This window comes from Taeniopygia guttata, chromosome 1 (assembly GCF_048771995.1).
Source record: "Taeniopygia guttata chromosome 1, bTaeGut7.mat, whole genome shotgun sequence".
Lineage (NCBI taxonomy): Eukaryota > Metazoa > Chordata > Aves > Passeriformes > Estrildidae > Taeniopygia > Taeniopygia guttata.
In genome coordinates, this window is record NC_133024.1 from 56,779,893 (window position 1) to 56,806,735 (window position 26,843).

General features: G+C 35.7%; 1 long non-coding RNA gene across 6 annotated transcripts in view; it reads right to left on the bottom strand.

Moving 5' to 3' along the window:
• LOC140683982 (uncharacterized) overlaps positions 1-17,805 on the bottom strand; it is a 113,978-nt gene extending 96,173 nt beyond the window's left edge. For 4 of the 6 annotated variants that reach the window (XR_012055728.1, XR_012055730.1, XR_012055727.1 and 1 more), the window contains exons 1-4: positions 17,062-17,805; positions 14,946-15,015; positions 14,502-14,620; positions 12,618-12,656 (exon numbers count right to left, since the gene is read on the bottom strand). This is a non-coding gene — a long non-coding RNA (uncharacterized lncRNA). Of the gene's footprint in view, positions 1-12,617; positions 12,657-14,501; positions 14,621-14,945; positions 15,016-15,083; positions 15,168-17,061 lie in introns of all 6 variants that reach the window. The other 2 variants (XR_012055722.1, XR_012055731.1) reach the window with 2 other exon arrangements.
• Positions 17,806-26,843: the final 9,038 nt, after the last annotated feature.

The window sequence follows — 26,843 nt, forward strand, 5'->3', positions numbered from 1 at the left end:
TATTTTATATTATTCTTAGTTGATTAATAATAATATATAAAAACTTTTTCTCTTGAATTTAAGATGATATTCAGCCTGAACTACATGACTCATGGTAATTACTCTCATTATGTGTGGCAGTTTATATGCCAGTCTACTTGGCTTATTTGCACTTAGTGAGAAGATGAAGAAAGACAAAAGAGATGGAGTGCCCAAAATTTTTAAAATTTCACAATTTCAAGTTTTATTTGTTTGTTTGGTGTTTTCTTTCATTAATATTAATGCAAAGAGTGACTTATTATGATAAAAATCTGATCATTTGTTTTTCAATGCAGTAAAATTCCAGATTAGGACAGGCAGGTGAAGTGGTGGTGGTAGTGATGCTACTGCTACACTTGCTGCCTGTGAGCCTGCATCTGAAGAATTGTCCTCCATACGTGAATGACACTAGGAAACTCCCAAGGAGAGTGACCAGGATGGGGTAATTGGTTGGAGCAGCTGATGCTCTAGGCTGGAAGAACTTGGCTCAATTAGCATAGGCACTAGAAATGTAAGGGAAAATTTTAATTTCTGTCTTCAGCTTTCTGCACAGACAGAAGAAGATTCTTCCCAAAGGTGCATGGTGAAAGGACAAGGCACAACAATCAGAACTTGCAGTAAGGGCAGTTCCAGCTAAATATGAGGGAAGAAACTTTTCTCAGTGAGAGTAACTAAGCATGGGAACAAGCTGCCCAGAGAGGCTGTCCAGTGCTGGAACACAGAGATTTCAAAAACATGCTTTGACAAGGCCCTGAGCAACATGACCTAACTATGGGACTAGTTCTGCTTTGAACAAGTGATTGGATTACATCATTTCTAAAGGTCATTCCCAACCAAAATTATTCCATGCTTCACTAGACGGAAACAATTCATTCTGAAAATTACAAACTGCCTATCTAATTTTTCCTTTAGTCATGGAGTTAATTGACCATTGAAGTACAGATGGCTTCAAAAGCAATATATGCATCTCCAAAGAAATGAAATTATCAATTTATATTTTGTAAACAAATTAATTTAATTAGTTTATTAATGTTAAATAAGTGGTGGAATGGCAGAATGGATGTAGAGGGGAGATGTAAACAAGTTACAAGTTTAAGGAGAGAAGATGAATTATCCTGAAGAGAAAAAAAATTAGCTCTAAATGTAATATGTAATAGCAAAAATAGAAAGGAACTATATCTGGAAGGAAAGTGAGTTCTACAAGTCACTCACTGCAGGAAGTGAACTTTTCAGTTTAAATTAATTACATTATAAATAGATCAAGAACTTGTTTTCCTTTTCTGTTGTTTTTTCCTTTTTTTTTTTAACATAAAGAAATAATGTAGCTGCTTTTTCAATATTGGATTGATGTCTTTTTTTTTTTTTTTTTTAGTCTGCCTAATAATGTTTAGAACAATTCTAAACAACCAGTTAACCAGATGCCTTTACCTCAAAAATACCCCCAGCCAAGAATTAGTTTGTAAAGAGACTTTGATAAGTGCCAAAAAAGTTCCAAATTGTTCCTTAAGCATAATGAGATTCAAGTCCCAGTTACAAGGGCTATGATGGCAGCTAGTATCATAGTGTACAATAGAGAAAGAATCTCTCAATAACTGGTGATTGACAAGGAGAGTTATCCAGAGTATCTCAAGTAATAGAAGACCTGAAATTTGAAACCTTTGAGACACCTCAGACATGAACATCCTGAAATTTATGAAGTGATTTTTATACACCAGATACTGTATGCACAGCCTTTGCCAGATAAATTCCTCACCTGTGTATTATTATTGAGCTATTTGCTTCTCTGGCAAATTAATTTCAAATAAATGGAAATACCCACAGACACAAGCTGTACTTCCTTTAAAGTTCAAATTAATAATGCCAGGCTATGAAGCTTAAAATAAGCATTAACTGCTAAAAGCTATGGTAAAAATGAAGAGTGTTGAAATTACACCATGTACTCAGATGTGATGATCATTTTACAAACCAGTTGATCTTGGGGACAAGAAAATTTAGTTTAAAACCGGTATACTTTATATAAGTTGCCTATCCACTCATATTAAATTACATAGTGGTTCACAAAAAAACATAGCATAAAATTATCAAATTACTTAACTATATTTTGTCTATTTAACTACATAGAGCTTCATATAATATGTGTACACAAATGCACGAGTATGCCTACATGAAAAGGTGATATACGTATATAAATGTGTTTGTATCTTTGTTTTCAGTTGCTGGTGCTTTCTCTAGGTTTCTATTTGGGTTTTTTGAGGTTTGTTTGTTTGTTTGTTTATTTGTTTTTTGTTTCATGTGGAAAACCAGCATACTGCCAGTTCCTGGATGGCCTAAGACTTGTGTGAGGTTCTTAGGTGTCAGCTGGAAATCCACACTGTTGAATTTGATATTTAATGCTGTATATTACAGGTGCTTTCTGAAGCTATAAACAAAATGCAGTGGTTGAGAACATAGCTTTAGCACCTGGTTTATTGTTGGCACTTGATAGAATAACTGTATTTAAAGACAGCTGGATTGGTTACAAAATATGTTTTGCAATCATTAATAAATAACAGTTTATAATGCTTACAGATGAAAACTTAAAAACCTGAAAAGTGTATATTTTCAACCTAAACAACAAGACTGAAAATATTAGTCTGAATTATTCTAAAATGCCAAGTCTGTGACTAATAGAATAAGCTATGAAGACAAGTGTTACTTATTAATATGTTGTAACACATTTAGAATAAGTGTTCCAGAATAAAATCCTGATAAATCTGTAAACCCAGTCCTAGTCAGAAGAGGCAATCTGTTAACAGCTATTCAAAAAATGAAGAAATGTTCTGAATTCTTACTTTGCATGGGATAAAAAAGCAAGAGATATAGATATAGGCATAGATTATATAGATATAGGTACACATATAGATTATGGGAATAGGTATGGCTAGATGACTCACATGCATTATTTCCAGGTTTAAGGGAATCATTAAATAACACCTTTGTATAAACAATATTAAGATAGAAAACATCAAATCAATTTCACCTTATCCTCAATTCAGGAGTGGGATGAGGGGATTGTAAGATATTAATTTTAATATTTGAAAATGAGGTAAATTCTAGAAAAAATATTTGTCTTGTTCTAGTGTTTAGAAAGAAAAAATGGTATGATCAAAAATTTTGAGCAAGTAATAGAAAAAGTCTGAGATGATGTTCATATTTATATTTGTACTAGAAGTTAGAAAGATAATCAATCTGACAATTCATGTGTTTTTATAGGAAAATACAATTGCTCTGACTCCATTATTAAGATTTTTGTGAGCAATTTTTCAAGGTATTGTATGTTAAAATGTCATATACTGTTTGACAAAATGCATTTGTTCTATTTTCTACATGCTAGATAGATTAAAAAGATTGTTAAATCCTAGATAAGCCCTAGTTTAACTTCACATATTGCAACAAAATTAAAGGCTAATTAAGCCATAAAAAGTTCTGAGTTAGTCTTAGAGGTTTCTTCCTCTCCCATCCATCTACACGGGAAGCTGGGAGGTATGGTCTACATACACATTAGTGAGCAAAGAAGTCTAATGTGAATGTATTTGCATCAGCGCTGAGGACTGCCTGCCCACACTCTACAGCTTTGGAGAAAAAGATGATTTTTGAAGTGTTTTATTTTCTCTATGGTTAAACAATTCTGGATAGAAAGCACATTCAGAATAAATCAGAAATGGAAGTGTGGTTCTCCAAACTTGTAAGGTTCAAATTAAAGGCTAGAAATTTTGTGATGTAAAAATTACACCTTGGTACTCCAAAGTATGGGTTAAAAACATATGTATCTGGGTAGAATGTAATTGTCATCATCATATACAGCAAACTATGTTGGTTGACAAAAAATGCTCATTGATCTGGATGCCCATGAAGAATAAGTCCCCATTTTCATTAGTTCCTGCACAAAATAATAATTTGAAAATCTAATATAAATTTCAGCTGTGATTTATAACAAGATGCTGCAGGTGGAAAAGTGCAGAAAATAAATGCAGTAAATCAAGATAAGTTTATTTTGCATATGAAATCATTATTCCAGTGCACCACTTGTATGGCAATGCTAGATTGCAAATGTCTTTCTCAGACAATAAACTTTGCATCTCTTATAGTATCAATAATAAAAAGCATGCCACTGTCATATAGATTTTCAAACACTTGTCATCTCTGAAAATAAATGAATCAGTATGATTGCATACTGACTTCTCTGGAGGAAGATGGAAGAGTTAAAAATAATCTCTTCTGAAGAACAGTATCATTTTTTGAAAGACAGCTTAATATTCAGAGGTCTTGACACTCAACTAACTAAAAATAATTATTATAAAAGATGAAGCTTGAAAATCCACTAATCCTGAATGAGTATTAATCTTTTAACTACTTTAAAAAAGAATGTTTTATATTCATGGGAAAATCCTGCATAAGAAATTATGTCCTGAGCATGTGCTGTTCAACTTTAAAGTATCACTGGAATTAGTTTCAATTAAGAAAATTAATCTGAAATTGATTAGTGAGCATTCTGACACTGCTGAAATTTGATTTTAATATACTAAACAGTTCATATAAATTTTTTTTATGCAAACATTGAAGATGTGTTTTGATTCTCATCTAATATGGATGATTATTTTCATCAGAGTTCGGAAATTGTTTTTTCCTCATTTTCATGATGGCATGAAAATAAGAATCATGTTTTTTTTTCTCTATTTGTAAAATTACTGCAATTTTTTAGGGTTTTTTTTTTCAATTTTTCAATATATCTCATTTCTGTGCACATCAGTGAAGTTATTTTTAAACATGTACTTGAGAATCCTCCTTGTTCCATCAAAATTACACAAAATCTTCTTCACCTGCATGGCCAGTAGTAAAGCAAGGACAATGAATAGCAGAGGTCTAACTGCTTTAGAATCAATAAATTATGCAAATGGACAATGCCACAATTTAAACTCTGTAAAGCTTTTCTTGTAGAACAAGTAGCATCAAAGATAACATCAGAGGAGCCTTTGTGACATTGCTTTTCAATATTAGGATGGATTCCTGAATAAAAGTAAAGCATTTAAAAATATTATCTAAAAATATATATTAATATCAATTTGAATAAGAATGTAAACAAATATATATAAAAAGTGTGTGTACTTGTGTAGATTTGTGTGTGTTGGTGTATACAACGTGCCATTGATATTACAACTACAGTTGATATTATAAGTCATTACTATGCTTATAGTAAATGATCATGTCATTCCTGGCTCACCCCTTAAAATCTCATAGTCTTTAAGAAACTTTACCAAGCTGACATGTCTGTGCTGGGTTTGTATGGCAAAGTTATGAAAATGGAGGGGCTACAGGGGCGGCTTCTGTGAAAAGCTGCCAAAAGCTTCCCCCTTGTCCAACAGACCCACCTCCAGCTGGTTCCAAAAGGGACCCTCCTCCTCCCAAGTCTGAGCCCATCACTGACAGTGCCAGCATCTATGTGATAGTAAAGTTAAAAAGGAAAAATTTATTGCGCAGAAGCAAATTGAAGCCAGAGGAGAGAAGCCTGAAAAATGTGAGAAACAGCTTTATGCCAGCCCTGCAGGCATAAAGATCAGTACAGTAGGAAGGAGAGGAAGTCCCCAGGAGACAGAGAGGTCCCCATGGTGGAGACCATGGTGGAGAGAGACCGTGGTGAAAGCAGGCTGTCCCTTCTGCAGGCCATGGAGTTCCACAGTGGAGCAGATATCCACATGCAGTCCCTAGAGGGCCTGTTACCAGAGCAAGCGGATATGCCTGATGGAACCTATGACCCTCTGGGAAACTCATTCTGGACACGGCTCCTGACAGGATCTGTGGTCTTGTGGGGGATCCACACTGGAGCAGTCTGTTCCTGAAGGACTGCGCCTCATGGAAGTGACCCAAGTTGAGGCAGTTCATGAAGAAACACAGCCTGTGGGAAAGACTGATACTGGAGAAGTTCACAGAGGACTGTCTCCCATGGGAGAGAACTCCCATGCTGGAGCAGAGGGAGAGTGTGGGGAGTCCTCCCCTGAGGATGAAGGAGCAGCAGAAAAAATGTGTGATGAACTGACCACAACCCCCATTTCTGTTCCCCTGTGCCACTGGGAAGGAGGAGATAGAGAATCAGGAAGAAAGTCAAGCCTGGGAAGTATGGAGGGATGGGGGAAAGGTGCTTTTATACTTGAATTCTCTTCTCTTTATTCTGTTCTGATTTGATTGGCAGTAGATTCAATTAATTTTTCCCAGGCTGACTCAGTTTTACTCATGAGGGTAATCTCTGAGGCATCTCTCCATGGCCTTGTTTTGACCCATGAGCTTTTAGCCATACTTTTTCTCTTTTGTCCTGCTGAGGAGGGGAGCAATGGAATTTCAGTGGGCACCTGGCGTCAAGTCAGGATCAACTCATCACAGTATCTTTTTCTCTTTATTTCTGTGTTCCTGATTTAGTAATTGTAAACCCTGTGGCATACTGAAAGCAGATGGTTTTGAGCTAATGAACAGCTTTTGGGTGTATTGGGAGTGCAGAATGGAGAGGGTAAAGATTAACATATATTCTAGGAGTCTCACACATTTGGACTCAATGTCCTATTTCTGGCAGCTTATGCTTATGAAGTATTCTAGAAAAACAAGACACATTCCTGTAGCTTAGTGACACAAAAGGAAAATTACTAAAGAGATATACAAAGAAATAGGTCCAGACATCCTGATGGTTGTCCAGATTATTCCAAAATTTTTGAAGTTGTTTTCTAGGAGATTCTAGCCTTGATTTTGTGAAGTAAAGATTTTGCTTCTCAAAAGGGCAAAAATTACCTAAAGATCAGAGTAAATATTCTGATCTTTTCTGTTCTGTTCCTGTATCTCAATATCTAAGAAAATAATGAGAAAAAAAATCTGAGTTATTATTTGTGCAATTAAATTCACTTGAGCCATGCTCTTTCCTATCAGTTTAAACCTTTATGCATGCTCCTAATATAGGACTACTAATGATAGGTAATAGAGTACCCCTGTAAGCCTTTTAATGTGATAACTGGCAAACGTGACTTCCAAGTATTTCAGTCAACATCTTGGGAACCACAACATTTGTATTGGTTTATATTCTAATTTTACTGATTAATTTGATTTCCCTCAGCTGTTAAAACCAGATAATTTGATCTGAAAATGATGTGACACTTCCATTAAGACCTGAGCGTTACTCACATACTGTACAGTACAACATAAAAAATAGACCTGTCTTGCACAGGTTTGCAATACACAATGACAATGGAGAAATTAAATAGGAAATAAACTTGCTGTAATGCAATGAGCATGTAATGAACATAAAAGAGCAATATTATAGAAGTGTTAATAACTGTTTATTAAATATGAATGTTTATGATTTCCATCAGACAAATCTACTTCATTTATCACATTGTACTTTGGTGACAATGAAGGCACAAAGATGAAGACAATTTATTTGACTTCATTATCTAAACTACTGTGCTTTAATACCCCTGCTGTTCTAGCTTTCCTAACACAGGCTCTCAAGGATACTATTATGTGCCTGCTATTTTTCTGGGGATTTTTTTTTGTTGTTCTCTTTTTATTGTTGTGTTTGTGTAGTAATAAACCACTGGCAACACCCAAAAAATTTCTTAATTTATATTCCACATATTCATCTCAACACTTACAATTATTTATCTTTGCAAGGACAAAGTAAGTCTGTTCTTTATGGATATTCACTGCTACTTTTCTTATTATATTTATTTATGAAGCAAAAGTCAAAAAATATATTTCTATTCGGAGAATGAAACATGAAGGTTCATATAAAGTTAAAAAATAACCATGTAGAAAAGGTATAATATTTCTGTGGCTATAAGGATAGTGATGCATTATGGAAAAAAAATCATTAATAGGAAGAGGTAAGAAAACCTATGATAAAATGCAGAAGTTTATTCTGCTTATTCTAGGTCTTTCAGATTTATACTTATTTATTTTCCATGTACAATGTAATACTACTGTTCCCTGATGAATGCTGAATTATAATTTACAGCAATTATTTTCATTGCCTTAAAATGACCCTGACCCATGCTTGTCAGGATGCACTTGTAATACTGTGTCCAGTTCTGGTTGCCACTATTCAAGAAGAATCTGTTTAGACTGCAAATGGTCCAAAGAAGGGCCACTAGGAAAGGGTGAGGGAGTCAGTTCTCTTCTCCCTGGAGGAGAAAAGCCTCAGGGGGCACCTCATCACAGTATTCCAGTGTGCAAAGGGTGACTATACAGAGGACTGAGGCTCTCTCTTCAGAAGGAGCAACTGGAGAAGACAAGGGAGAAACACTTAGTGTTGCACTGGGATAGGTTTCATTTCAATGTAAGAAATAAATTTTTTTTTACTATGAATATGGTAATTTGTTGGAACAACCTCCCCAAAGATATAGTATGGTACTCATTGTTGGATGTTTTCGAGATGCAATTGGACAAGGTGCTACATAATTTCATCTGGCTCCTTTTCCCCATGGAAAGCTGAACCAGATAACTTTTTGAGGTCCCTTCAAACTTTGTCTGATCTATGATTCTGTGAAATGATCAACCTACTTAACAGTAGTTTTTTTGTAGTGACATTTATGAAATAAATTCTTGATAATCTTTGTTTTAGTTATTACTGATTTTTTTTCAGAGTCAGCTGTTCCCTACAGGAATGCATAAAGTTAGGTGCATTTTTAACTCAACAAATTATCACAGGAAGACTTAGTCAGAAAGTTTTTGCTTTTTATCTCTTACAATCATTGGACTTCTTGATGAAAATATTTCCCAAATAAAAATTGTTTTGGTGATTTTTCCACAAAATACCCCTGTGTTATCTCATATGTTATAGGCATTATAGTACTGTTCCTTTATGTTTCTTTTGCCTCCAGACTCTATTGCAGGCATCAGCCTGCAATATAATCTCTATTTATATTTTTCTTTTCTTTTTTTTTTTTTCTTAATAAGTGATTTTCTTTGGGTACAGGGAAACTTAACACTGTAAACCTTGACAGGTATCCCATAAGATATAAATAAGATAGAAAGCATGAGTATTTCAAACAGACATCAAAAGGCAACAGCTTATATTTATGATACTTGTGTTCATCTGAAAAATTTAAACTGTAACTGCAGGTAGCATATGTTCGTTCTGGCCAAAAATTACCATGTTCTAGAGAGGGAAAATGTCTTCTTATAAAACCCAATTTACGGCTGATAAGAAATTAGGATATTTTATCAATCTTACTTGTGGTCAGACCTGTCATACTCATGCACTTCTTAGTGAGAGACTAGTTAAATTGCAAGTCACAAATATGTTTAAAAAATGAGAATTTTAGATTAGGACTAAAATTCTCACTAAAGTGCTTGTAGGCAGAGGTTTGTATATGATACTGGCAAGAGAATGCAGATTTCCAAACAAACCTCCAAGGAATGCACAAGATGTTTTTGTGTTTAAAATAAGGATAACTGTTGGGACTACAGTTGCTACACCTAATATCACAAAGCTTTGAATAGAAAGGGGGTCAAAGAGGTGCCTAAAGAAGGTTTAAGGGGAATGAGGTGTAGATGTCTGCACACAGAGAAATGACAAGATTTTTCACATGTGAGGTGCGAGGTTCAGACTTGTTTCCAGAAAGGTTGAGGTACTATTAAGATACTATTAACCAGGGGAAGAAGAGTGAGTTCAAAAATACTGACATAAGACAGAACTTGGAGAGTAAATACTGAAGAGCTGACAATGAAAAGGAGAGAGGAAATGTTCAAAGAGTAAAAGGTACAAAAAAAAAGCTCAACACAAGAATGAAATAGACAATCAGGTAGATACTGCAGCTATAGAAGGAATGAGGTAACTGAGCCAGTGTTGTGTGAGCAATGCTAGAAGCAAGAAGGGAAATTTTTCCTCCTAAATAGTTTATCTAACCAGCAGCACAATTAGCAGCATGGTGGCAAGAATAAAGAGGCAGAAACTGGATGTTTATTTTGTATTTTCAAGTAAAAAGAAGTTTACAGACACTTTCTGCTTATTTCTGTTCATTCATTTCAAGGAATAAAGTCACCTAGCCCAAACCCCACATTTTAGACAAAATTATATCATTTTCTTACTTTTAATTCACTCATGTCAGTTCATCAGAAAGCTTCACTGCTTGTATAATTAATGAGTTAAGGAAATTTCCTGGTCTGACCATACATGAGACTCCCTGGCAGTCGCATCCCAAGGCCAGAGACTGACACTGCTGGGTCAAAGCCCCTTCGCAGCATGCGGCTCCCATGATCGACGTGTCCCCCTTGGCTCCCCACACACCCATCCACAGCCAGACCAGGTTTCCTTGCCAGTTCAGCCCTGGGTTTCCCACAGCAGAATCTCAGATGTCTCGTTCCATAAAGCCATTTATTCACAGCACAGTAACACAGGAACAGCCCGAGCTGGTGCCCCCAAGGTGAGCCCCACTCAAGGAAGCCCTGGGGTTTTATAGCCTCAAAGTCCACTCATGGGAAAGATTCTCTCTTCCTCATGAGTCTTCAGCTTCTGTCACTTCTCTTTGTCCTTCCACCTGGTTGGCATCACACGTCTCATCTCCTTTCTTATCCAAAAGGTTGGTGATTTCCAGTTCCTGCTGTCCATTCCCCTGGCTGATGTCACTCACCTTGGTGCCCTTTGTTATCCCAAAGGCTGGCAACTCACAGCCTCTTGTGTCTGGCTCCCACCCTGAGCTCAATCTGCATCTCGCTCTACAGCTTGCCAGCAGAGTTACCTGGACCAGGAGTATTCTTCAACAGATGTGTGGCTGCATCTTATACATGAATAAATTATTCATAAGCATTCAGGAGCTGCCTAGTGAATCTATCTCAGCCAGTGTAACAGGCCCCACAGTTCTCTCTGTGAACATAGACCTTTCAGTGGGATCATGAAAGCATGAAAGTTAGAAGTTAACATTTCCAAGGTGAGGTGAGTGGAATTGTTTTAAATGAGAACATGTGCAAAACTTATCTCAAGTTACAAAATTTTTCAGCAAAACACAAAACTCTGAAATGTGTGGTCAGTTTTACAGAAGTGATTATGTTTATATAATTTTCATAGTGAGGAATTAATTTTTCCTGCAGGAGTTTTTTCCCATATGTGCTTACACTGCATGTGCTAATATCATTTAGAAATGAAAACTAGAAGTGAAAAAGTCTACAGTAAACAGTGATCTTGACCCCTTAAAATAAGCAAACTTCAGAAACACTAGAGAAGCTAACACGCAGTTTGATTTACAAATAGCTAATGTTCAATTTTATCTACAATCCTTTTCATTGCTGGCAAAAAAGAAGTGGAAGAAGTTTCCCAGGAAGCTAAAATTATCTGAGACTGCCAACTTCAAGCTTTTTTTATAACTCATTAATAAGTTTATTATTTAGGAGTAGCTAAGATATTTTTTAATCTTTCCTTTTAACTTTTTCAACTTCTTAAGCTTTAAACGCTAGACCAGTTGCCAGAAACCTTTCTGGTGAAATCAATTCACTCTTGTAAAGAGGTGAGAATGATTTCCTTGGCTTTTCAAAATACTGTAGAGAAATACATTTTCAAAATACTATATATAGTATAGTATATATACTTTGAAGTATATTTTCAAAATACTATAGAGGGGGAATTCCAGAGCTATTATATGTATAAGTGTGATAGGCAAGTTCCTCTTCAACAGAGACAGCTGAGTATTCACTCAAGGCATGAGTTTCTTGTATGATAGTGGTGAATGGGGAAAGAAAAATTACCTCTCTAACTGATATTTAGAGGAGTAGAAAAATAATCAAAATCTCTGCCTTATAAACAGAATTTTCTTGTTCCAGATCTCTACAGAACTTTGAAAATTTCAATTCCATTTCCCCTACCAAGGGCACCAATAAACATCACTGTCTAATTCCTGTTGTGACACTTTGCATCTAGGATAGTTCCACAGGGCCAGATGATGTGACTGACTTTCCAGAGAGTCACATCTAAAATTAGATGTGACGCCCTACAGAGTCTGAAATTATTCTAAATGGCAGTGCTCAGGCAGACAGATCTTCTCTACTTTGTCTAATGAGTTTTCTGAATGGATTATTTTGAGACTTTGTTCCAAGGTCTTGTTGAAAACCCAATTTAAACACATCACACAACATTAATTTTTCTGCTCCTATCGTGTGTAAAATTATACAGACAAAACATGGTAACATTTTTCTTTTTTAAAATGTTTTAGTGTTGGGAGGGTATTTTTTGTCTGATCATTTTGTTCTGTTTGTTGTCATTGAGTTTTTGGGGGATTTTTTGGGGCTTTTTTGACATGTTCATATTTGATCTTGAGGTTAAAATATTCTGAACCATTACTAGCAAGATCTGAAACAAATCAATTTTCTCTTGTATACTGTCTTGAAAAAAAGTCTGCAACTGAAAATGCTCAAGAACTGCACTTGAATCTGGAGGTGAAATTCATTGCTCAAGCCCACCTCTGGTTTAGACTGTTTCTCCCTCTCTGTGAGAGACAAACTCCGGGTGAAAGTCATCTAGGATGCTGATTGCTTCGTATATCCTAGTCCCTCTGAATGTAATTATTGGAAACAAAGTTTCACAAATTTACCTTAAGGATGTCCTGGGTTGGAATCTGTGGCCAGAACTTCTTTTTTGAGTGTGAATATGAAAGAAAAAGGGAAGAAATTTACAAACAGAATTGAGGCAATAAAACCCTGAACAATAATTTGTCTGATCTTAAAAGGAGAAAAAAGTATGCCAGATAAACTTGTTCATTCTTCTGACTGGAACTACAAAACTAATGAACAAAGAGAATACACCAGATGTAATAAAACTTTAATTTGTAAAAATATTTTAGATCATATTTTACATCAAAATCTTTCTTGAAAAGTCACTTAAGTTGGTGTGGATATAGAAGCCCTTCCAGTGTCCTCCATAACGTATTCTTATGCCACCAGGCAGAAGGATAAGACCTAACATATGGAGGGGGCATGGAAAGAAATACCTTATTGGGCTAGCAGAACCCCCTACTAGCCCCCCTGACCTTGCCAGATGCCCTTAAATAATTCGTATAAGGCTCTGGTACTTGAGAGTCAGGCAAATGGTGTAAATAAAAAAAACCAAAACATGTATAGGTAATCTTATATAATCCTCATATATAGTCCTTCCCTTAACTATTTACCTGCTTAGTCAAAGCTGCTTAAAACCAGTACTGCTGTGTGTCCAATAAAGTATTCTCTATGAAAAGATAAACACAAGTATGTATGCATATATAAATATACATATAATTGGAAAACAGATATTCTGTTGTCACCTTCTATGCTTTGACCATCATGTACTGATATCTAAAAGGAAAGTTAAAATTTTTCTGTTTCACTTTTTTTCATGTACTGATACAACTAGTCACATACAAAAGTACACAATTTACTGCATATTTGTCACCAATATCATTGAATCATGTGAGTGAAACTCACCTAAGTTTATTTTTTTGCCCCTTCCAGACCTGACAGATTTGCTATTAGAGAGGAAATTCTTTTATAAATCCATTCAAACACTTGAGACAAAAATCTTAAACAATTGAATATGAATATATTTTTGAGTTTTCTAAACTAGCTAATTAAAAACTTCTAAGGAATTAATATATTCACAGATGAAAAATGACTATATAATTAAGGGAAGACAAAAATAATTTTGTTCTCTTCTTTATGTCCTAAAATTTATCTGATTATTCTAAACCTTTTGATGCTGATAATTCCTGGCCTTCAAAATTACTCGTTTATCTCCTGTGTTAAGAAAAGCAAACCAACAAAGCATGTAGGCATGTGTAGCATTCACCATACCTACATCCTGGTATTTTGAGCCCAGTCAGCTCTGCTTATGCCTATAGACACTTTGAAATTGATGTGCCTTGTCTAGAATCTGGACTTCAAAGTGAAACTGGTGTCATAAAAACCTCACTGCTTCCGATCAGGTAAAGTTTTAAACTCTGCTCTGAAAGGGAAAAAAAAAAAAAAAAAAAAAAAAAAAAAAAAAAAAAGAAGCTTTATTTTTTAACTCATTTTCCTCTTTGAAGTCTGGCTTCAATCCAGTTTTAAAGAATCTGTCAGCAAAGTCAGCAAGGTTTGTGCTGGAGTCTTGATTTCTGCAGGCGGGTCTGTCCTCAGCTCAGCACATAGAGATTTACTTGGATGTGGCCCATAAACAGTAGCTCACTTCTATTCCTCCTTCTCAGCAGCAAACTCAGGGAGTCTGCTGCATAGGATGGGGAAAAATAGGAAAGAATAGAATTAAACCTGATGATTTTATTGTAGAGACTTCTGGCATTTTTTTGGCCTTGCTTCACTCTCCTTCATCCATATTAAAAGGCAGGAGGAAAGGAAAAAAAAAAAAAAGAGAAAAAAAGGGAGATTTCTTTGAAATCTGAACAAGGATCTTGTCTTCAAGATACATTTGTAACAAGCACTTTGTGATAGTTCCTTGCTTTCTGCATTACCTCCCACTGCTGAGTGATTCCCAGCTCCTGGAGTTCTAGTCTGAGCACATGAGAAAATTCACTGAAAGATCTATAGCTAAAGCCTGTGATGTGAGATGGCAAAGCTCTTACTCCTGCTCCTATAAAAAAAAAAAAAAAAAAAATCAATGCTACAGGATAACTGCACCAACAATGTTTCAGATTATTTTGGTCATAGAAAAAAAAAATCAGGGTTTTTTTGGGTATGGTTTGGTTTTTTTTGTTTAATTTTTTTTGTTTTTCTTTATTGCTCCTGTAGTTAACATAGCAAGCTTGAAGCATAAACTTTGAGAAATAGTTGAACATTTTATTTTACACTGGCCTAGCTCCCATATTCTGCATAGCTATTATTCCTCTTATGAGCTGAAGTTCACTTTTATTAGTTTTTAACTGTTTTTGGTAAACCAGACTTTGTACATGGATTACCTGTGACATGACGGTGGTTGAGGGAGATGGAAGGCTGCAACATGTGAGGGAAGATGCAGAGCAACCAGACCTATAGGAAAATGGAAGTGTGATGGAGGGACTGGACTCTCTTAGGGCCCCAAATATGTCAAAACTGACCTGAAGAGTGTAGTAATTCAAAATGCTTTGAAGCTGGGTGAAAGATTACATCAATTTTCATAATTTTTTTCCCATTATCCTTTTCTGAAGAAAAAGAAAATAATTTGAAAAAGTCTCTAAGACAAGACTATTGTTCAGAAATTGCTACCAAATTAAAAATTGGAACTTTCTACAAAAAAAACCCTAGAAATTTCTATCAAATTAAAAAGAAGCAACAGCAGTGTTAAGGAATGGGAATAATCAGAGCTCTTTGATAACATTGAAATTTAAAGTATTCAAGGACTATATTTAATATCTTAAAAAAACCCTAACTTAAACATATGTTTTATGCTTTATCTACATGAGAGAGACCTGACTTATCACATATAAAACCTTGTTAAGCTTATAAAGATTATAATATATATATATTATCCATGTTAATGTGCAAGGGTATAAAGTGTAATAAAACCAGTAAAATTTTGGAGTGAAATTCAAGCAGAACATGGTTCAAATGCTTTTTGCTATAGAAGTGATGGATTTTAATTTTTAATGTTTACAATTCACAACTAGATTAAGGGTAAATAAGCATTAATCAAATAAAATTGTTAAGCCTGTAGCAAAAAAGTTGTCTAAAGCTTCTTGCAATTTTCAAAAAGCTCCAAAAAAATTAAACACAGATTTTTAATATTCTTTAACTGATATTAGCTGAATATCCAGAGAGAATGATATTTTTAAAATATTACTTATGAGACAAGGAATTTAAAAGGAGATTACCAGTACTCAGGACTCATTAGTTCAAAGAGATATAGATCTTCCCTTGTTCTTAAATAACCAATCTTATTTGTTTGGACTTTTCTAGTATTATGATGATAAATTTGGATAATCAGTTTGGAGGAATGAGATGTGGCATCTCATTTAAAAGTTTTGAATTAGTGCCAGTACTTCTCATTTCCATGAAAAAAGATCCTTGTTTAATTGTTTGCAGAATACAACATGCATAAATGTTGCTTTTGCTCCTTCTACTAAAGGATTCACATATACGTTTGTAATATTTTTAGAAATCTGAATTCTTACTTTAATTTAAAATGTAGTGAAAATATATTACCCTCTAAAATTAAAATACAGAAGATCTCACATAATTTGCTAATATTTTCTACAAATAAAAAAATATTTTTGTAGGCTTTGAATATAGCTTTTTTTTTTTTTTTGGCTCGGCATAAATATTACATAAAAATCCAAAATATTTCTGGGGTTTGCTGATAAATTTTGTGATTAAGACCTTTTCATAATTCTAATGCCCAAGCAGCAGTTGAATTTGCTGGCTTTTAGAGAGCAAGTAATTTTAAGATTCCTTTTGATTGTTCTGGGATTTTCCAGCATGCCTAAATTTAAGTACATTCAGAATGTCTGTTCCTCACTTATCTTCCACCTAAAGCCATCTTCAGTCCAGATCTAAGAATCCTCTTGCTCACATTCCATATAAATGCCATTTAAAGGAGCAACTAAGGATAGTCTGAAACTGATAGAAAACCTGAGCCTCTATCCTTAGATGAATCTTGAAGGTCTGAGTCTGAAGTGTAAGCTCCAAGATTTCTCTTCAGTTCCCTCTGGAATTAATGATAAGAAGCTTAAAGGAAGCACCCTGGAGTGCCCTCCTGGGCTATGCCAGTGGTAAAGGTAGTTTCTTAAATTTAAGCCAAATACAGTGGGTACCTAAGTTACAGGAACACACTTCCACCTTTGGAAGTTTAGGGGGTTTTAATACATCAGAATTTTTATGCAGAAATCAGCGGAAATAAAAGTGTTAGCAAAGTTTCATGAACAGTGTAAAACTAATAATAAGTCTTCAGTATCTTTAAGTGGTTATGGAGCTTAAGCATTCAAGAAGGTTAAAAAGTAACACTGCTGGCAACCTGTACAAATAATGCAAAAAAGAAAAAGATAATTGTGCAGTAAGTTCTGTCCCAGAGTGCATCCCTCCTGCTCATACCCAGCATACCTTTCTGAAGGCTGTTTGCCAGGTTCACACTGTGCTGGGCTCCTGACTTCGCTGAGGATGCATCTACAGTTCCAGTGTACAGTGCTGGGAGGCAAACCAGCTATCCTAAAGTACCTACTGCTTACTCATCTAATTCTTTTACACTCTTCCTCCTCCACTCTCTCAGGAAAAAGCAGTGCTTCTGAACCTTCCCAGAGGGTGAGTCAGTCTGTCTTAATTAGGTTCCTACATTCATCGTGTTGGTTATGAGCTGAAGCCTTCATCTATATCATGCAGAAGAGAGAATATGACATCCAGCTAAATGAGATTTTAAGGTTTTTTGAGGGAATGAACTACAGTTAGATTATACAGTAACCTGAAGTTCAGAGTACATTTCAGTGTTTCAACTCTTACAGTTTCTTGTGATTTGTTGTTTTCCATAGACCCTTAAGTGTTAATTCAACAAAGTGCTTCTGTATGCAATTGTATAACATAAATATTCTCATAGAGTACAAAATTATTATTGTGGTAATAAGTGAGTCCAGTGCCTGCCAAGAAAGGAAAAAGGGAGGGTGCAATTTTTGAATTCTCTATTCAACATAAAATGAAGAGGTTTCGATCTCACAATGGTCCAAAAGGGTAATAATAGCACAAGTTGATTTTTAAAAACTATTGAACCATTCCACTTATTTTAGTGGAAGTTGGATACATAAATACCTCTAAAACTTTTATAGTTGTTATAGTCTGTTATAGTTGTTAATTTTTTACTTACAAGATTGTTTACATAACTAGTTATCAAAACAAAACAAAAAACAAACAAACAAAAAAAAAACCAAGAAAGTAACAAATGAGAGGATTAAAGTTTTGACCTTCACTGGGTTTCTAAGTATTTGCTTGTCTCTAAACATATGAATAATCACATGATGTTCTTAGGACTCTGGTTGAAGCATAAAATAACATTTATTTAACACTTTACTATATGAGAGTGTCTTTGCTATACATATACAAATAGTTTAGTTCTGAACCTATTTACTAATGATATTGCTTATCACTGTAATAGTGTTTTCATAGGTATATATTCTTAGTATATTATGAGAACATTTATCCTTTTGCATTAATGAAAAGCCCTGAGTGAGGGATTCAGTGATAAATGTGAGAGGTGCTTTTTAGTGCAAAAAGGGGGGTTTCTAAGGATTAAGGTTTTGTGATACCTTTTAAGTTTATAGAATTTAAAGATATTTTGTTTTCAATGTTAGAATTTAGAAATCCAAGACACTGAAAGGAAAATGACAAGAAGCAGTCCTTATTCTGTCCTGTTCCAATGGGTTTGAATTTTAACTTCTCTGTTCTCAATGCCTTACCTCTGGAAGAGGAGAATGCGATAACCAGAAAGTCAGAGTAATAATGCATAAATTTTATCTATGGCACTACAATAAGAATAAATGCGCTTTAATAATGTCTCTACTCTTAGCTTCACACATTTTTTTACATCATTGGTGTAAGTTTTTATCCTATTTTGAATGGACAAAACTAGCATTTCACCTCTTGGAAAAAAAAAATAAAGCCAAAGAGAGATGATACAGCTGAAGAAAATGATGGTTAAAATCCACATGATTCCATCGTCTCTTCCTTTTACTTAAGTTAACAGTGAGGTGCTTAGTATATCACTAAACTAGTGATATATGAGAATTTGCCAGAAAACTCCATTAAAAAAAAACATCTCTAAGAATTTTTATAACTAACAGTAAAGGGTACCTCAATGTCTATTTCAAAGCTGATTTGATGAATACAGAAAAGGTCAAACTAAAAATAACTAGACTGAATCAGTTATAAGTGTAGTAACATATGCCTCATTTAATAATGAACTCTAAATTTGCTCTGCAGTTTAAGTAGTATCATGAATGCTAATTCTGACAGTAAAGGGTTATGAACTACCTGTCTGCTTGAGTCTGGCACAAGGTCAGGCAGTTATAGAACTAATGAAAACCCTGATGTACCAAAAGATGGATGATTGACACGAGTGTGCTAGCTGAAGAAAGTGCTGAGGAGCTCTGGTGCATTCAAAATGACAGCGTCCTGAAACACAATTTACAGCACTCCATTTGTTTAGCCCAAGTGTAGCATTAAGCCCAGGTGCTTATTGCCTACATAACCATGGCAGAATTCAGGGCGTATTATATTAAACTTTTACATGTCAATCCCCAGAGGACTTTTCTGGTATGGTATGTAGTGATCAACCTAAGGCCGTTATTCTCTGAATGTGCAATTATGTGTAGAAAGGCTTTTCCATATTTTCCATATTTCCATTTTCAATGCTCTTTTCCATTCACAGCATCCTGAAAAGATGAAAAAGAATTATTGGTAAATCTTTGTAAGTGAAAGAAAGCATAGAACTGTAGACCCTCAGCTAATAATTTTACTGATTATTTAAAATTGTTTGAAAAGCCTGTATTCTTCTATATACTAGAAAAAAACATTGTTCCTTTTACCTTCCAGCTGTGCACTTCTCTTCTAGATCTTTGAATACTATAGCTTTTGATAATTTTTAGCTAATTCCCAGATTTCTGTAAGTAATGAGGTAGTTTCAGGACATGGAAATACTGGAGAACAAAGCATATAATGGGCATCAGAATGGAAAGTGTCAGAAAATAATTAAACAGCAAAAGATTATTCAGAAATCTTGAGAATATCTAATAGGTAAAACAAACACCTTTCTCCCTGAAGTGCTTTTCTGAGAGAATTCATTCAGCCATGTAGGAATTTGGCCACATGGAAAATTTTTAAAAGATTAATCTCAGCAGAAAAATTGAGATTATAAACTGGAATATAAAAATCCCATTATTTAGAGCTGTTCTGAACTGACTAACTTTCAGATGTCAAACAGCTTAGAAAAAAATGATTCAGTTCACTTAGGATTCTAAGAGATGCTAACAACTGTAGGAGACAGTTGGAAAGTATTTTTTTCTCTGTTTTCATCTATTACCTCCATTTTTCTCTTATCTCTCCTTACATCATCTTTCCTCCAGATTTTTCAAATAATTTCTATAAAACTTACTCTAAGTAAACACACACTTTTTTCAGAGCTGTAAAGTTCATATTGGACAAAGCAGAGCTTTCTGGACCTCCAGAAATCATGTTCAGTTGCTGCATATAGAATAATGTACCTAGTTTTGAATCTCCCAATTCATCAAGTGATCAACATGAAAAAGAGGTAACTCACCAAATAAGGTGGCTAGAACATAGGATGCACTTGGAGAGGCTGAGGAAATTGAGCTTGACTAGACTCAGAAAGAAGGTCTGTGGAGGTACGTGATGGCAGTCTTCCTCCTCTACCTAATGGGGTTTAAAAAGAACATAGGGGCAAGGTCTTCTCAGAGGGTCACAGAGAAATTACATAAGACAATGGCTACCATTTACAGCAATTGAAATGCAGATACAAGCACTATCATTGCACAAATAACCATTAAAACAGTAACAAGTAGCCTGGCTAAAGGCTGGACAGAAGCTGAAGTAACCTGATATCATTTAGCAGCTAATACTTGAGCAGGAGGTCAGACTAAAATTCCACGGGTCCCTGGTACCCTGGTAGCCCAATCAATTCTAGGAATTTTAATGCTAATTGTGAAGGATTTATTGGTCTATAATTCTGGATAAACCACCCACGTGACATTTTTCATGGACAAAAAATATAACTGAAGGTTAAGAAATGAAAATAAAAGAAGTAATAGAAAAATTAAGTTTAAGAAAGCAAGTAAAGCATTCTGTTGTATTTTGTTTCCATGTGGTCTGTGAGCTACAATGTATGTAATGCATACATCCTCCTGTGGTTTCAAATATGAGTCTGTTGTTGCTGTATGTCACTACAATAAACCTATTAAAGCAGCAGGTTTTGACCACTAAATAGAAAAAGGAAAATGGATTTTCACGTAAAGGTGAGACACTAGGTTCATGGTGGTCATATGAACTCACAAAAACTAAAATAGAAAAACAACACTCATTACTGTTTCTGCACGTGCAAGAATCAGACATGTACAAAGCTGCTGAATAGAGCAATTTTCACAGTGATTCAAGGCAAAGTCATTTAGCACAGATGTTTCTGTAATTGTGATAGACTCAGAAAATTCAGTGTTCAGTGGTCCTTGAACACACATTTCCCAGCTATATGGTGTATCTTGAGTAATTAATATAGTAAAATGGAAGAAGCCTAGTCTGGGTAAAGTATATCTCCCTGAAAGTTATGGGGAGCAGGGGAGAGGATGACAAGGCTTTATCTGGAGTATTTTTACTCTTACATAATTGGTTCACTATTAGCTTTATTCTGTGGTTTGGGATTTTGTTTTCAGTTTTTTGCTTGCTTCATTTTTAGGATAGGAATTATTTAGCACATGGTGCTTCATTCCAGCCTAAGTGAATCCAAACAGCTGTGATCAACTATGTTGGAATTCTGTTTCATTCCATCATTCAGTAATATGAAGACCAGCTCAGATCTGCTCAAAAAAATAGGCATTACTTACCAGTCATGTACATATTTTCAGCAACCTGAATGGCAGAGCTGGCTTTCCATTAAAGTCTGACAGTTTGTCTATTTTTCCTTTGAAATCACAAACACTGGATTATGACAGAATGAGAAATATGTGGAAGAAGAGGAGGAAAAGAAGAGAGACTGTAGGAGATCACACAAAACCTGCAATCCAGAGAAACATAATACAGGGATGTGGACAGGACTTTAACCAAGCTGGTCTAGGGGAAGGTGTTCCTGCACATGGCAGGGGAGGATGGAGGTAGATGATCTTTAAGGTGTCTTCCAACCAAAACCATCCTGTAGATTTTATGATCTAGTCTACAAGGATGAATTATATCAAGTAGCAAGTTATGACATAAAGACAATATGGGGTAAACCTGGATATCAACTGGGATTATGAGACTAAGCATTCAATTTAGAACAAACACACCGAAACAGAAGCCAGTGGAGGAATTAGCCATTGTAGGACTATGTGTACTAATGGTTGTAACCAAGTGGAAACAAAAAAATACAAGGCATTGTGGGACCAAGTACTAGAAGAGGAAAGGTTATGCACAGAATCTCTACATTAATTCAATTCATGGTCCTCTTTCACCATTATGTACTGACATTCTTGTTCTGTCTATACCTCCAGGTGCAGTAGCAGGCTTCCATACTAGAAGTAGCACTGGTCTCACTCTCTGCAGAACTAGGAATTGCAATGTGCCATCATATCCAGCTTCTTGTCTTAAAAAATCAAGTTGTCTTACTTTTTCCATTTCTTTACCTGACAAACAGCATTTTTCTGAGGATGTGTCACAGTCACCAGTCATATACATAGCTGATACTGAAAAGGACTACACAAAAGAGAGCTCCTAAAGCTTCCTATTCTTTTCCTTTTTAGCTGTTAACAATAAAACTGAGAACAGTGATGTTGGAAGTGGAAAATCACAGATCATTTATCTTTTGCCTTTCCCAATCTGAACTTTCCATGTGACTAAGAGGAGCAGAATCCTCATTCATGATCCAGTGAAAGCTCTGCCTAAATATATCTATTGATAAAGGTATATAAAAGGGGGCTGTTCCTTCTTCATCACATACACTGAGGCTTGTCATGAGGTCAGAGTGACACACTCTTGTGCTGTCTCAGGGACCATTTACTCCATAATCACTCTCATGAAGTGGAACTACTCCAGCAATAGAAACCGAGACTGACCTACTGCAGACGTCCCGGAGACTGATCTTCAAACCTCTGCTGCGGGATGTATAGATGTTACACATGAAGATGCTGAAGCCCCCTAGTACTAGATGAAAGGTACAGACCTCTCTCTTCCACAGCCTGTCTATTGTGAGATGAGGCATATATAAGTATCACAGCCTAAAACAGAGTTCCAAGTTCTGAACCCTGTTCAGGTATTCCCAATAGTGCAGACTGTTTCTGTGTATCTAATTAATCTTTAAACATATATGACACTGGGAAAAGGCTGTTAGGGTATAAGTGAAGAGTTTCTCTCATTCATACTCATGTCGTTCCCAGGTAGTACTTTAAGGTTTTTCTGCAAAATAGACTTTGTGACATTTGATTCCTCTGAGCCAAAAACAAAACTTAGGGCAATAGTGCCTCATATTCTGTGTGAATGTTCACATTCAGCTATAAAGTAGCTGGGAACTAACTACTGGATAAAGAAAAGTAACTTTTTAGAAGTTGCTTTAGAACTAGTGACCACAATCCTGTCTTTAAAGAGAAAGCATAGTAACTTCCTTTGTCAAAAAGTTCATGGTTGAAAAGTTGTTCAGAGGTAAAACATATCAATTTCCCCAGTACTATCAGCACCCACTGAAGCAAATAGAATATCCATTGGGTAGTCTTCTCTGCAGCACTTGGCCCTCCTGAAGTGTAAGGGCTTTTTGCACAGAAATCTCCATTGAAAGACCCTACTTGCCAAACTCTGAGGGTACTTTCAGGGCTAGACAGTGCTTTGGTCTGCATAACAGAGCATCTGTTATTACCCTGTTGTCTTTTCAGATGCTATCCAAACTAACCCTCTGATGGTTTGCAGGGTAAAATGGTGTGAGATAAAGGACAGTGTTTTACAGCTCACAGTAATGAATGTCACAGTAGAATAATCCCATTGATTTGGATGTGATTTGGATGAAGTTTCATAAGTACCTGGCTGTTGTAGCTGAAAGGATATTCAGACCAGTAGTATCAGGGGTTGAATGGTGGAGCTGAGCTCAGTTCGAGCTACCAGATGGGTGGAGTGACCTGACTACCTGCATATAATAGCAAGAGAGGTTGGAGAGGTCAATCTTACTTCCAGCATGATACATGTTGTGTCAAAATGGTTTGTGACAGCTCCCACTGGTTCAAGAATGACTCCTGCTGACTGAGAAATACTTATGACAGCTCCTACTGACCCAGCCAGTGGGAAACACCTCTTTAACTCAACTGGGATAGATGGTACTGACAAAATACAAGAGGTCCAGGTCAGATCTCAAATCTTTGTCGGTATATTGCAGTCAGAAAATAAAGTCACATAGTCTGCTCCTCTTCCAAGTAGTTAATCCTCTTCCAAGAAGTATCATAGCTTGCCTAATATGCTTAATAATGCATTGGGTAAAGATCCTAAGTAATTAATCTTCTTTCTGCTTTCTCTCTTGCTCAGCTTTCATTGATTATAATCCTCACTATTCATTATAATTATGCATTTGTGTATCACTATATATTTTCTATTTTACATAGTTATTTATATAAATACATACAATTATATACATTTTTATAAACATTTACTAAAAAAAACATGAAAAAAATGGTCTAGGAAAATACTCAACCATGAGTATTAAAATAAACTGGTGTACAACCAAATTTGACTTACACAATCAAGGTGCTACATGAATGTATTTTAAAAAAATGTCATGGTTCTGTTCTGCCTTAAAGAATGTTGGGTCTTTACCCCATCATTCTTTGCAAAAACTCTGACCATAGTTTAGCAGCCATAACATAGAGAAAAAAGTTCAAGCTGTTCAAGCTGGTTGCCACTGAGACAGAAAGCTGAAAGTGAATGATGTGCTGAAACACAAAGCTGCAGGATGAGATCAATAGTTCTGCCTTTTAATTTTGCCTCCTCACCTTCCCTGCTTTCAAGCTTTAAAAATATGCTGCTCACAATGCTGACCAGTAATAATCGCCATATTTATAATGGAATTCATCTCCTTTTCATCTGTTGGCATATGGCTTTCAAAATGCTTCATCCTTTTTTGTCAAGAATGTATAACTTCAGGGTCAATCAAGCACCATCATTTGTGTTTTACATCAGCAGAGTTAATTTATATATGGAAACAATACCTAATGAGTTATGGTGAATTATATAATAAGGATCTCTCCTGACTTATGCAAATTTCTCACATAAATTTGGTCCAAATAAGGCACAAAAAGGCTTAAACTATAAAGTGAAGTCTCCTGTTAGTGACATATACTTGATCTTTGTGTGTCTTTATCAGTAATTCCTTATAGTACTCTGTGGTAATAATTTGCATTTATCCCTGAAAGTTTTCCCTTTGAGAAGTTTATAGCTGAACAGATATTAGTGTTGAAAAACTTAAATCACTTTTCTGATAGAATGCCTTGCAAAAATGGCTTATTGAAGTAAAATATTATCTGTTTGCTCAGTCCTAGTTTTTATATATAATTGATTATACAAATACAAGTTCATCCTGCTAGGATTGCTGAACCATAAAAGGGCCAACACCTGCTTACAGCAAGAACTGTAAGACACAATTTACAGTAAGAACTTACAGAACTGCAAGACACTTGCTTACAGCAAGAACTGAACAAAATTTTTAAAGCCAAAAATATTTTTAACATACCTATATTTCTGCTTTATCTTGTGTGCAGATTGCCTAAGCAGCAAATTGGCTGGTCTCCTATTTTCACCCAAATCAGGACCTGGAATCAGCTGGTTCAGTCTTACCTGCGCTGATCATATGAATCATGTGAAATGTTGTACTAGTCTCTGCTTCTTTCCATTCAGTGAAAACTAAGCACAAAAAGTCTAGTGCAGAGAGAGCCCTCTCCAATATCAGTTTTTTTCCTCCACAAAAACCTGACCAATTTTCTGCCTCTGGGATGAACTATCTGGCAGCTAAGCCCCTACTCAGTCATTGACCTCCCCCCACCAGGATGCAGGAGAGACTTGGAAGGGAAGATGTGAGACAAAACCAAACCAAACCAAAATATTTGTTAGGAAAATTATACTTTTATAAGTAAAGAAAAAAAATAGAAAATAAGTAGCTGGCTCAAAGGCAGTCACTCATTACCACCTACCAACAGAACAATAAGCAACTATCTTAGAAAAAGTCCTGTCAGTTTTATTGCTGATGCCAGTGTTCATGGTATAGGATATCCCTTGGGTCAGTTGTCATTAGCTGTCCTGGCTGTGTTGTATCTACTCCAAATCTCTTGCTAATCACAAGACTGCTCTTTGGGGCAGCAGAATATGACATGGAGAGCAATTTAAAGCTGCAAGAGCTGAAATACTGATGAGAGCACTGTTTTGGTCACAAAGACAAACCACAGCACTATAAAGTGTACTAATTAGCAAAACAACTCCATAACAGCTGGACTCAGTACAAAAATGATACCTACAAAGACATTCCTCAAATGTCATTTGGCCCTAGGTCTCATGGATCATGTCTATATTACTCCATAACAGCTGGACTCAGTACAAAAATGATACCTACAAAGACATTCCTCAAATGTCATTTGGCCCTAGGTCTCATGGATCATGTCTATATAAAAGAGTAAAAGCAGAGTTCCCCTCTATTTCAGCTGAAGCAATACAGAAGATGATAACATTGGCATGTTTTATTTGCTAGTGGCATCTGTAACACCATAAAACTATCAGGTGCAGGTGCTCAGGTGTGGGAATCCAGGGCTTCCCTCTGGCTGCCCTGGCAGGTCTGAGACCCTGGCAGGGGTCAGGAACCCCCCTGTACAGAGCCCCGAGAGACACTGTCTGTGATCTCTATCCATGGAGAGGAGTTTTCAATCTTACAGGATGAATTACAAGCTTTGAGTGTTTGATAAGAGTAATAATTAAGTGTGACACGGGTGCAAGAGTAAAATTTTAAGTTTCTAGATTAGGGGTTCAGAGGGGACAAGATGGAGGCAATTGGGTGTGTCTTGTCCTTTTTCTCCTTCTTCATGCCCTCCATGTTTCACTGTAGTGTTGGCATTTTTCTATTGGTTTAGGCTGGGGACACACTGTTCAACGTAGATGATAGATATTGGCACATTATTGTA